Source organism: Sceloporus occidentalis, unplaced genomic scaffold (genome assembly GCF_023333645.1).
Source record: "Sceloporus occidentalis isolate IW3139 unplaced genomic scaffold, rSceOcc1.0.p SCAF_1, whole genome shotgun sequence".
Classification (NCBI taxonomy): domain Eukaryota; kingdom Metazoa; phylum Chordata; class Lepidosauria; order Squamata; family Phrynosomatidae; genus Sceloporus; species Sceloporus occidentalis.
The window spans coordinates 276,107,561-276,119,912 of record NW_028316981.1 but is presented as its reverse complement, the minus strand read 5'-3'; the positions used below and the strand labels follow the sequence as shown (position 1 = coordinate 276,119,912).

At 41.3% G+C, this 12,352-nt stretch overlaps 1 protein-coding gene across 1 annotated transcript in view; it reads right to left on the bottom strand.

The window, feature by feature from the left end:
• The window catches only part of ARHGEF28 (Rho guanine nucleotide exchange factor 28), a 207,083-nt gene extending 201,852 nt beyond the window's left edge, over positions 1 to 5,231 (bottom strand). The window contains exon 1 of the mRNA XM_089494184.1: positions 5,031 to 5,231. The gene's annotated coding sequence lies outside the window, so the exon portion shown is untranslated. The remainder of the gene's footprint in view (positions 1 to 5,030) is intronic.
• Between the last annotated feature and the right edge of the window lie 7,121 nt (positions 5,232 to 12,352).

Genomic DNA, 12,352 nt, shown 5'->3' with positions numbered 1-12,352 from the left:
ACAAGTCTGGGCTACACAAACATTCAGGGGCTTTGTTTCTTCTTCCAGTGTACTGTATTAGCAATACTTATTTTCAATGAAAATCTTGTATTATTTTTCCCACCTTTTCAGTCTCTCCAGTAATATAAATTTTTGGTTTCTATTAGCTCTCTTTTTCCCCCTTCTAAGTTTGCAAGTTCTCAGAGTCTGTTTGCCAAGGCTCTCAGAACACATATGGCTACTCATTCCTTTTTAAATCCTACTTCTGCAATCCATTTTACAACAACAACAACAAAGAACCATCTCTCATTTTCCCTGTTTTTCTTACAGGCACTTTGTGGGGGGATATTTTTTGAAAGCCAAGCATCTAAATATTACCTATAAATTAGTATCCAAAAGTGTAGCTTTATCAAAACAAAAAACGAAACGAAACAAAAAAACAGCAACATATTTTAAACTTGATAGTAAGCCAACAAAGCACAGAAAAGGTGTCCCAGATGGGTTTGTTTTTCCTCTTTGCAAACTCTCTGACTTGGACAATTTCTTCCTTTAAATCATTCCCTTTAACTGTGGGAATTAAACTTATTGGTTTTCACTGCCACTGCTACTCCTGGTGCCAAGTACAGTGGCAATAATTCTCATTTACAGTTTAACATGCTGTAACATAATCCTCCCTTCAAACTGGCAAGGAGCAAGTGAACATCTGCCAAGTGAATTTGCATAGCATTTAATTAATGGACCTGTAAATCTATAGGTATTATGCAACCATTATCATGTGGCTGACTCATGTAAAAAGAAAGAAGTGTGCATCTTTATCCTGTTATTTGCTTTGTTTCATGGAGGGAGGCCTACCTCTTTTGCTAAGTTTTATTCATGGATATAGGTCCCCAAATACAGAACACACATTCAACAGTGTGTCTGTTATAAAAGGAACACCCTGTATCTATACACTTTCTTGGGCTTTTAACTGTATATATGCACTGTTGCTAGCAGATTTAGTCTGCTATTAGAAATGCATTTACTGTGTTTTATCATGTTTTACTCTTATGCTTCTTTATAGTTGTTTTAGGATAGGGTAAGAAGGCATTTTTATTAGAAATAAAATCAGAGTATTTCCCTTCTCAATAGTATGTATGCATAATATCTCATAAATACTCAAGGAGTGGGCATTTAAATGTATTTTAAAGAAAGAAGGCCTCAAAATTCATTCATACAACTTGGTTTTCCATATAACATAATGCAGCCCACACAGGTTTTGCCCTTCTGTCTCTGAAGCCAAACAGATAACACATTTAAAGAAGTAGCCTTTTGTTGATATGTACCAAAAGCAGTATTTATATCAGTCTCCCTTAAACTCTGGTGTCAGAGCCACACCCTCACAAATAAAGCATAGAAGCATGTATATGCAGTCCCAAAATGTTTGCTTTCAAACCGTTTTGGGTTACAAATTGCTGATTCCTCCTTCCCAGCCTGGCCATACTGGCTAAGGAATCCTCAGAGACTACAAAAAAAGGCTTTTCTAAGATTAGCTTTTGGGATGTATAAAAAGCAAAATCCGCTCACTCTTCCGCAGATCTACATGATGCATTTCTGTATGATATTACTTTCCAAGAAGACTTCTGAAGTGACTCAGAGCAGCAACTCATTCTGCCACATTTCTGCACCGCATGATTTGATCACAAATAATGCAGAGATGAAACAGAATGACACACACATACACAAGAAAATGCCAGTTGGCAGAAAACAAGGCCAGGGAAGTCACTCATACAGAAAGGCAGCAGGCAGACTCCTCTGAGAGAAGGTAATGTTGCTGAACTTTTGTAACAGGAATGATTGAATGATGCAGCTTATAAAATGACAAGGTGAAAGAATGACCCATCTCATAGCAGATGATGGTTGGCAGGAGACAAGCCCAGGACAGTGACTCATAGAGAAATGCAAAACACTACCTCCTTTGGGTGCACATATTTCTGTTAAATCTTAGCATGCAAGTGACTGGATCATCTCCTTGTACCCAAAACACAAGAGGAGGAGCCATCCACCCTTCCAAAGAACATGAGAAAAGACTGGAGCAAGCAAGTTTAAATAAGCAGCCTCCTCCTTTGGGTGTACAGGAGTCTTTATTTAACACATTTATTTCATACAACACAACCAATTGGATAATTACGGGTTTGCATTGAAGGTCAGACTTGAGGACATGATGAAAATGCTCAAGTTTGACAAGTGTTGCTCTTTTTGCACTTGTGCAGAGTGGTAACCAGAACATGTTGTTGTTCTAGGAAATCAGTACATTCAAGAAATTTTAATTTGGTTTTTCAAGAAGAACTTACGTTTGCCCAGCAGGCTAAACTTGACAGGTACCTGACAGGTGAGAACTCCACCCTGTATAGAAAAACCTAACTGTAAATGCCTTTAGGGGATGGAGGAAGGAGATGAGGTAAAGAATATGGTGAAACTCTCAGCTCTGCTCCTCCAACAAAAGTAGCATCATAAGGGGATTCTAATGACTCATGTTCTTGAGGGCCTATTGCATGGTCTGCCTGCATTTCACCTTGACAAACTATAAATTATTTGAACCCTCCTCGGTCTGGGATGGGTGTTTTTAGTGCAGTAATTTGCAGCTGCCAATTGATTTCCAGGTGTGTCATGTGCAGATGCCACAAGCAAGACAGGCATTAAATTCACCATGAAATCAAGTTTAGTGTGCTCTATAGCACCAGTGCAGACAAGTCCCAAATTAGAAGAGCAACTTTACAGTACATGAGCAAACAGGCATGTATTATTCTATTGGGCTTGGAAAACTGCTCCTGCAAAAATGCACACAAGCCTTTGAATTACAAAGAACTCTTTATCAAACAGCATGGAAAAGTAAATCATTCTAGGTACACTGGTTCAAACACAACTACTACTAGGTACACCTTGAATAATCAGCCTTAGGCTAAGCAACTAAATATCTCCTGGATCTGTACAATTAAATGAAACAAAACTGAGTTGTTTTACTAAAGCATATTTATCAATGCATATTTATGTAAGACTTCAAGTTGCAAAGAAGGTTTTTTTGGATAAAATAGTGTTTTAGTTCCTGTAGTGTTTAAATTATATACGTATGGCAAAGGTATCTAAACATACCAACCACCCTCCTTGCGTATCTAACTGAACAACCAGAGATCTTGTAGCACCTTTGAGACTAACTGAAAGGAAGAAATTGGAAGCATGAGCTTTCCTATAAAAGCACATGCAGAAAATTTCTTTCTTTCAGTTAGTCTCAAAGGTGCTAAAAGATCTTTCTACACACTGATTCTACAGACTAACATGGCTATATCTTCAAATAACTTTTGGCTATCCTTTACAAAAGGGTATCTTTTCATGGCAGTCCACATTCTACAAGGCACCATCTGATCCAGTTGCCACTGTTTTGCCTGGCTGGGATGGGTCCATTTCTCAACTGTGTGACAGGCAGATATCCAACAGGTAACATATCTGACTTATTGCAACCCTAAGGTGAACCTATCATGGGGTTTTCTTTGTAAGATTTGTTCAGAGGGGGTTTGCCATTGCCTTCCTCTGAGACTGAGAGAGTGTGACTTGCCCAGTGGTTTTCATGGCCAAGTGGGGATTCGAATCCTGGTCTCCAGATTCCTGGTCCAACACCTAAACCACTAAACCACGCTGGCCCTCCCCAAAGTAACTAGAAAACATGCCCAAGGATAGCTGCATTGGCCGTATTGTTGTTGTTGTGTGCTTCCAAGTCATTTTTGACTTATGGTGACCCTAGGCATATAGCAAAGTACAATAACATCCCAAATCCACAAAACAGGGATAATTACTGATGGAAGGGCCCATTGCTTGTTGCTGTAGTGGAGGTGTGCCTTCAAGTCATTTCCAACTTCGTATTTATTTATTTGTTTGTTATTTACTTATGGCAACCTTATTGTGGGGTTTTCTTGACAAGATTTGTTCAGGGGAGGTCTGCCCTTGCCTTCCCCTTAAAATTACTTTGGGTATTACCCAAAATAACTTGCTGCTGTTTCCTTGCCTCAAAGCGCTGGCCAGGAGCAGGACTTTGGGTGGCCATGGAGAGGAAGACACCTTTTATTGAAAATGGAAGGGAAAGCCTGCCTCTCTCCACACAAATGCCTCCTCCAACCCCCTGGGGCTGGATCCACACTGCAGAAATAATCCAGTTTGACTCCACTTTAACTGCTATGGCTCAATGCTATGGGATTCTAGGATTTGTAGTTTTCTGAAATAGTTAGCCTTCTCTCTCAGAGGGCTCTGGTGCTGCAACAAACTACCCTTCCCTTTAGTTTTAACATGTGTATATGTTATTTGTCGGTTTAAACAGATGTGTATTTTAACTAGTGTTGTTTATCTGTTCATTGATGCTGTTCCGGCCTTGATCCCTAGGAAGAGGCAGGTAAGAAGTTGCTGTTGTTGTTGTTGTTGTTGTTGTTGACATTATTGTTGTTTATTTCTTATCCTCCTCTCTCTAGGGGAGAGGTGGAGAACCCCATGATCCTTTTAACATTATTCTTTTGCCATGTAATTTGTTTTAATATTGTAATCATTTAGTTCTATTTCAATGTACCATTTTTGTATGCTTGCAACTGTACTGTTTTTGGCAAAAGGGCGGGATATAAATAAATAGGATGATGATCACGACGACAAGTTCACTTTTAGGGTTGCCTTAAGTCAGATCTGTCGTTGTTGCTGTTGTTGTTGCTGTTATTCCTTGCCTGCCTCTCCCCGGGGTTCGAGGTGGGGAACCCCATGAGAGTTTCACCTTAGGCTGGCCATAAATCAGATCTATCCTGATTATTATTATTATTATGATTATGATTACTCTTATTTCTTACCCCCCTCTTCCCAGGGATCGAGGCAGGGAATCCCATGATAGCTTCACCTTAGGCTGGCCATAAGTCGGACATGTTACCTGTATATAATCATCATTCTTCCCAGGAGGGCATGATAGCCTGGAGCCAGGGGAGGGAAAGGGCTGCCAACCCGGACTATTCCTGGGGTGCGGAGGCCCTCCTCCTCCTTCTGCCTACCTGCCCTTCTTCTTCTTCTTCTTCTTCTTCTCCTCCCAGGCGCCCAGGAGGAGCCTAGAGCCCCGAAGCAGTGGTCCTCCTTCCTTTGCCTTCGGGCACGGACTCCGCGAGAGCTCCGCCGGCGCCACAAGGAACCGCTGCCGCTCCTGGAAGCCGGGATGGAGAGGAGGAGGAAGGAGCAGCAGCAGCAGGAGGCGGGAAGGAGGCTGGCCCTGCCCTGCCCTGCCCTGCCTGCCCTGCCCGGCCAGTCCCTGCCAGCCAGGGCCCTTGGGGCTGAGTCCCAGGGCGGCCCAAAGGAGCCCCTCCTGGCTCCAGGGAGGAAGCAGCGCCCTCTGCCGGGCTCCCAAGGCCCAGAGCTGGCTCCCTGGAGGACTCCCCCCTCCAGCCCTTGGCTCTGGCTGGGGAAGGAGGCTCGGGTCTAGGGAAGCCCCTGCCCCCATCCGCCCCCCCCCCCCTTGCTCTAGTCTAGGAAAGTAGGCTCTTCTGACCAACCGAGAGGCCTGAGCCTGGATTTCCCACTCTTCCCCATCGTGCCTCTGGGGAAGGCAGCTCAGGTCTAGCAAAGCTCATGCTATCACTTCTTTCGTTCAGTTAGTCTCCAATGCACTATAAGATCCCTTTGCATACGGATTTTCCAGACAGATGTGGTTGGACATGTGTGTGTGTGTGTGTGTGTGGCTGAAGAGCCTGGATGAAAAAAAATAACACAAAGCACAAGTCAGAGATATATGCATGTTCATCTGGAATATCAGTGTGTTAAGGGATCCTGCAGCACCTTTGAGACTAACTGTGTAAAAGATGTTGTAGCATAACCTTTGCTAGCCTTAATGATTAATCAACTTCCTCAGATGCAAGACTTTGGGTGTAGCATGAGATGATGTGACTCACCAGATAAGAATGCTGGGTAAAGTGGAAGGCAGTAGGAAAAGAGAGACTGGGTTACAGGTGGATTGAGTCACTCAAGTGAGCCATAACCCTGAGTTTGCAGGACCTGAGCAGGGCAGCTAATAACAGAGCTCTTGCAGGTCTCTCATTCATGGTTGGCCATAAGTTGAAGTCAACTTGATAGCAAACAACAACAACACTTACCAGCTAAGTCCATAGCAGGCATATGGTAGCATGCTAAAGTTTTTACTGCATCCCTAGAAGAAAAGACTGGTTGAATTCCTGCTGATGGGACAATTAATGCATTTCTAGAAAGGGTGAGGAAACCCACCTTGAATCCCATTGTGGGAGAAAGGCTGCCTATAAACCCTTGAAATAAAATATAAAAAAATAAATAAACACTACATCCCTGCATTTGCAGTTAGTTACTATAGAATAATTGACAATTTTATTGTCATCATCACTGTCAAGCCTCTCTTGAAGGTATGGAAGAACTCCATCCTTGCAACACCTATTGACCCACCCACATCGTAGGTTACAATTTAAATGGGACACTCAACCTTTAAATGTAAAAAGACAGAATCAAAATTATAATACTTAAAGCTTTATTTTTGTTTTTAGGCTCACTGTTATCACAAGTTTTATAGTTTTTGAAGCATAGCCAAAAATTGCAAACCCTGTTTAATTAGAGAGGATAGTCTGACAGAAATAAATCCTTACAAATCAGGTTGTCATGTTCCCAGTCAGGCAGCACCTGAAAGACTTAAGATATTTATTGCAGCATAAGATTCCTCAGACTGTAATCCATTTCATCCAGTTAATAGTATCCAAACTCAGAAGGCATATGTACACATGGATGGGGGAGAGGGAGCATTATAAATGCTATTAATTACATTAAAAACCATTAAATGGAAGCAGTACAGATAGTGATAGTGTGTGTGTGGAGAGGGAGAGAATTGTGATTATTCACAAAATAGAGTTCATAATATTAAGGATTTTAAATGCTACTTGCTTACCTGAAAGGGTGGATCCTTAAAAGAGCTTCAAAAGAAAACTCCAGCATGAAACCTGGTGAGGTAACAAGTAGTAATGAATCCTTGATAGCCACCTTGATAACCCTTTTTGACAGAAAAGCAGGGAACAAATCAAATAAATAAAATTAAGTCCTGTAACCTGTTTTGTATTGCACTGTGGTTGACAATTAGCTTACTAGTGCTTTTTTTAAAGTGTTTGTGGACTTTAATCAAGACTTGCTTTATTTTAACATTTTAAATTTTTCTGGAAAAAGTGTGCTTGATTCCTGCCTGTCTTCCTTTGCATCTTGTTTGCAGCATGCAAACTGCAGTGCTGCCTTTAGTCACAGACAGTTCTAGACCTAAATGGTGAAATATTCCAGTTTAATCGATTACGAGTTATGGAAAATACCCCATGTAATAGGACCTTCTGCTTCCCTGACACTTTCAGTAACCTGAGCGAGGGTAAAAGGATGCCTATCTTGCCTTCCACTTGGAATAAATTTTGTTATTCTCCTTCCTGTTCACTCTCCCCACTTCCCACCATGATCACATTGCAACGTCATTAAAGGTCAGTCTTGTTTATCTACTCTTCTTTTGCCAGAAACATTTGGGTAAAAGGCTGCACTAGTTTCTCTTACAAAACAGTCAGTCTTCTGTTCCTACCAGGTATATGACCAAAAACAGAGAAACTGGCTGACCAGATTCCTGAATTTTCTGCTGGACTTTCCAGGGGCTGTAGCTGACGATTCTCTTGAAGACCTGGTTTCATTATGAGATGGTGAAATGAGATGCACTATTTAGTGCCCTGACAAGTACTGGGGAACCCAAGTGGTTCTGTGGTTTTCTGCAGAAATTCAAATGATTAAACAGGGTGGATATTAATGACAGGATCTTTGATGTTGGACTCACTATGGATATGGCCAAAAGCATGTACTGAAGGCATAGCTGTGAAGATGGTGAAACGACATTATTATTATTATTATTATTATTATTATTATTATTATTATTATTATCATCTTATATTCTGCCTTTCTCCCAATATAGGGACTCAAGGCAGCGTTGACACCATTGTATCCACAAATAGCTGGCTTCATCTGTTTTGTGCAATAATACCTTTGGAGGTCTGTTGCAATGAATTTGCTAGGCATTTTGTGTCCAAGGCCACTTGTTCCATAACAGTCCTGATGCAAGGTTTAAATAAATCCTAATGCACCCTCCAATACATTTTTCTGTCCTATTTTGTAGGATCTGTTTCAGTTGAAACATCCTGAAGATGTGGTCAGTGCTTGCCCACATAGCTAATTAAAGCTAGACATGAGGAAGGTGGTCTTCTAGGAGGCAGTGAGTGTAGGTGAGGGAGCGCCTTTAAAGGGGCAATTGTTTAATCACTCTGTAAAACACCCTTTGGGTCCAAAGGTTTATAAAACTATCACAAACGTACCAAGGTGACTGAGAAGTTGGTCCTGGCACAGCTGAAGAGGTTCTTTAAGGATATGGACTGTGTGTGTGTTGTGTGCCTTCAAGTCATTTCCAACTTATGGTGACACCAAGGTGAACTTATCAGAGGATTTTCTTAGCAAGCTTCTTCAGAGGTTTTGCCACTGCCATCCTCTGAGGCTTACCCAAGATCACCCACTGGGTTTTCATGGACAAGCAGGGATACGAACCCTGCTCTCCAGATTCATAGCCCAAAGCTCAAACCACTATGCCACAATGGCTTCCTTGGGTCCATTTCCATATGGGTTCAGATTTTAGGATGGAGTCAGCCCTGAGTGATGACATCCAGGAGAAGATTCTTGGTCTGTTGTAAGACACTTTGTGCAGGGCTACCCTTGGGCTAGGTTCAGAAGTTGCAATGAGTGCAGAAAATGGTTACTCAATGGAACCTCCTACTGTCTACAGTGCTTGCCAATTAGACACAGAGCTGTATTCAAGGTGTTATTTTGACTTACAAAATCCAAAGCAGCCTGTGGCCAGGTTATATGACAGGCTTCTTCTGTCTAGATTTTCCTGATCCTTACATTTGGGGCAGAGTTAGGCTCTGCTTATTGGACAGTGGCCTACAGAGGTTCTTTTTATTGTGATGCAGGACAGGGCCTTCTCTGTTATGGCTGCCATCATGAGGAATGGTTTCCCTACTGAAGTCAAGTAGCATTACAATATCAAGTGTTTCTGCCATCAGTCAAACCTCTATGTGTTTATTCAGGCATTTCCCCAATTGCCAATTACCTCTGGCTTTTTATTAATAGTTTTATGGAGTTTACTGTTTTATCATTTTAAAAACTGTTCTGTTGTACTGAGGGTTTGGGGAACTGTGTTGGGATTTTTTTTAATGGAAAGTGGTATAGAAATACTGGAAATAATATTTTGGAGGGAGTCAAAATTTTCTTCTAATGGAGCTGCAAGGACTTTGAAACATCAGGACAAGCGAAACTGAAACCTGATCAATCATATCCTTATCGATGCATATCCTCATCCAATTTCCATACAACTAAGAGAGTCTTATGGCATCTTAAAGGCTAACATATTGTTATTATCATAAACTTTAATGAACTACACAACACTGAAAAAGTTGGCTATAGTTTACATACTAATCTTTCAGGTGCCAGAAGGCTCCTGAACCTTTATTCAAAGTGAAAGGATGTTTTAAAAATTTTCTACCTAAGTGTATGGTGTGTTTGTTGTTAGATCTGGGAGATCACAGCTCAAATCCCTGATCACCCACAACTTTACTGAGGTCCAAAACACACTGCAGAAATAATCCAGCTGGAGACCGCTTAAGCTGTCCTGGCTCAATGCTGTGGAATTCTGGGATTCATAGTTTTGTGATAGTTAAGCCTTCTCTGTTAGAGAGCTCTGGGCACCTATGAACTACAATTCCCAGAATTCCCTAGCATTGAGCCAGGGCAATTAAAGCTGTCTCAAAATGGATTATTTCTGCAGTGTGTTTTGGACCTGAGTATCCTGGACCAGTCACTTTCCACCATAAGGTTATTGTGAGGGGGACATTGTGTATGTCACACTGAGCTCCTTTGTGGAAAAATGAGAGAATATACACACACATCCCTAATTTCTTCTATATAAGGATTTTCTAAAGAAATAAGAGGAGCAAGTCTAAACAAGAGAAATGGTAAGAATGGAATGTCAGAAAATTATGGTCACAAACACTGCTGTGGATATGGAGCTTTTTTATCTTTGAAAAATACTGAAATTTCCATTGCGTCAAAAAATATCTCCAAAGTCACTCAGTGCAAGTTGTTTTTATCCCAGTGGATGAAGGTTAAATAAATATGTAGATTACTGGATCCCAACAATTACATTTTCAGATGCTGAAAGAAGTTATTAAATAACCTACAACTTAACAAAATTTTACTCACTGCTAGAAAGTAAAGCCATCATGACATTTTCTTTTCCATTTCTGTGAGAGAAGCACACTGGAACAAAAAGCTGTTTGTTGCTGTACTTTTAATTTTCACATATACACACTCATTAAAACTGGCCCCTACTGAGAAAACAACTAGAACCTAAAGAAGAAACATATAAAATGTTACTGCACAACTCCAAAAGGGCTTGTGCAAAATGCATGTGGTTTCTACAAACAGAGGCTGCAGTGCAAGAAAATGTATGGTGTCATTTTAAAAGATGGTTTGAGTGGTTTGTAACTATCCTTAAGCTGTAACACCAGAACATCTAGTCCCGATGAAAGTGAGGTGAGGCAGCCGACTGTATACAGGCTTTCCCAGTGACCCTGAACAGATCTTACCTTTCACTGAAACTGCTTGGGTTGTATTTCATGACCATGTCTGTGTTACTGTCCAATGGTGGAGAGAGCAGGGAGAGGAGTGATGAGGCAGGATGCCATACCATCACCTGAACTTTCTTCATGAGCATGATCTTTCAATGTTGGGGGTTGAGCTACATACTGCTCATGCTTCTGTATGTTATGATCCACCAGCCATAGTTTATTTATTCTGCTAGTTACGTTAGTAACCCAACCTCTAATGAGCTCAAGGCAAGGTACACAGCAATCTTCCTTCTCAGTTTATCTTTACAACCATCTTCTGAGATAAATGTGGCTGACACAAAATGACTGTCCCAATGTCATCCAAAAGTTTAATGGCTGCATGGACTTGAACCTGGATCATCCAAGTTCCAGTCCAACATTGTAACCACTCCCCCACACAGGTACTTTAAAAAAGACCACATTTAAAATAGGCACGTGGTATCATGGCATGACTCTCACGCAGCACCCAATTATCCATAATTAATATCTCCTGGCACTCACACTGGGTGGTTTATTCAGCTGCTGATCCAGAACCATGGGAGATCATGTTTCCTTTTGCATTGGGGGTTCTGCTTCTGATTGTTGCAGCCTTGCTTACTGGTGAAGTCTTACATTAAGATTGCTGCATATGGAGCAGTTATGGGTCTGTAACACCAATCTAGAATGTTAGCCTGTATTTTTTACTTTTGTACAGGCATCCCTCCTTATCCACACATTTCCTAACCATGGATTCAAGCATCCATGGCTTGAAAATATTCCAAAGAAGTTTAAATTCCAAATAGCAAACCTGGATTTTCCATTTTATATAAGGGACACCATTTTACCATGCCATTGTATTTAATGGGACTCGAGCGTCCACAGATTTTGCTATCCACGGAGGGTCCTGGAACCAAATGCCAGCGAATACCAAGGACTCACTGTACAATGTAAATTTTTTACCTACATCTGTTTTAACTTTTGTAAGTCACCTTGAGTCCTAGATTGGGGGAAAGGCAGGCTATAAATAACAGTAGCAACAAACCACCACTTTGGAAACAGGTGCAAGAAGAAACTAGTATGGGTTGGGTCAATTACAGTACCTGGTTCTCTCCCATGTGAATGCTACCTGACTGGGAAGCCAAATTCATGGGAAGAAACCATATCAGTGTCCCCACCCACAGCACTGTTCATTTCTTCCTACGCTTTCTTGGGATAATATGCATTCATAACAGGGGGAAGTAGCAGTGAGGCCACTGCACATCAGTGTGAATCTGCTTTAAGATAGTGATGCCTACTAAGATTTGCCATTGATTATTCACTTTCCATCACATCCTATTCTGTACTGGAATTCTAAATGTCCATCCCTGCTTCCAATGACCTTAATCTCCATCCTTTATATCCACTTCACATCATGAAAACCATCTCAGATGAGTTCATACAGGATTAATTATACTTTGACAATGGCCTAAATCACAAGTTGGAAGTTAGAGGAAGGGCAGGCAAAATTCATGCCATAAACCATGAGGCCCCTCACATCTTCTCATATTAGAAAAAATAAACTTCAAGGGCTTACTGACACTTAAGAGGCTGTAGGAGGGAATCCTGCAACACCTCCCCTCCACTTTGGCCTGCTCCCCACTCCACAAACACACACACAC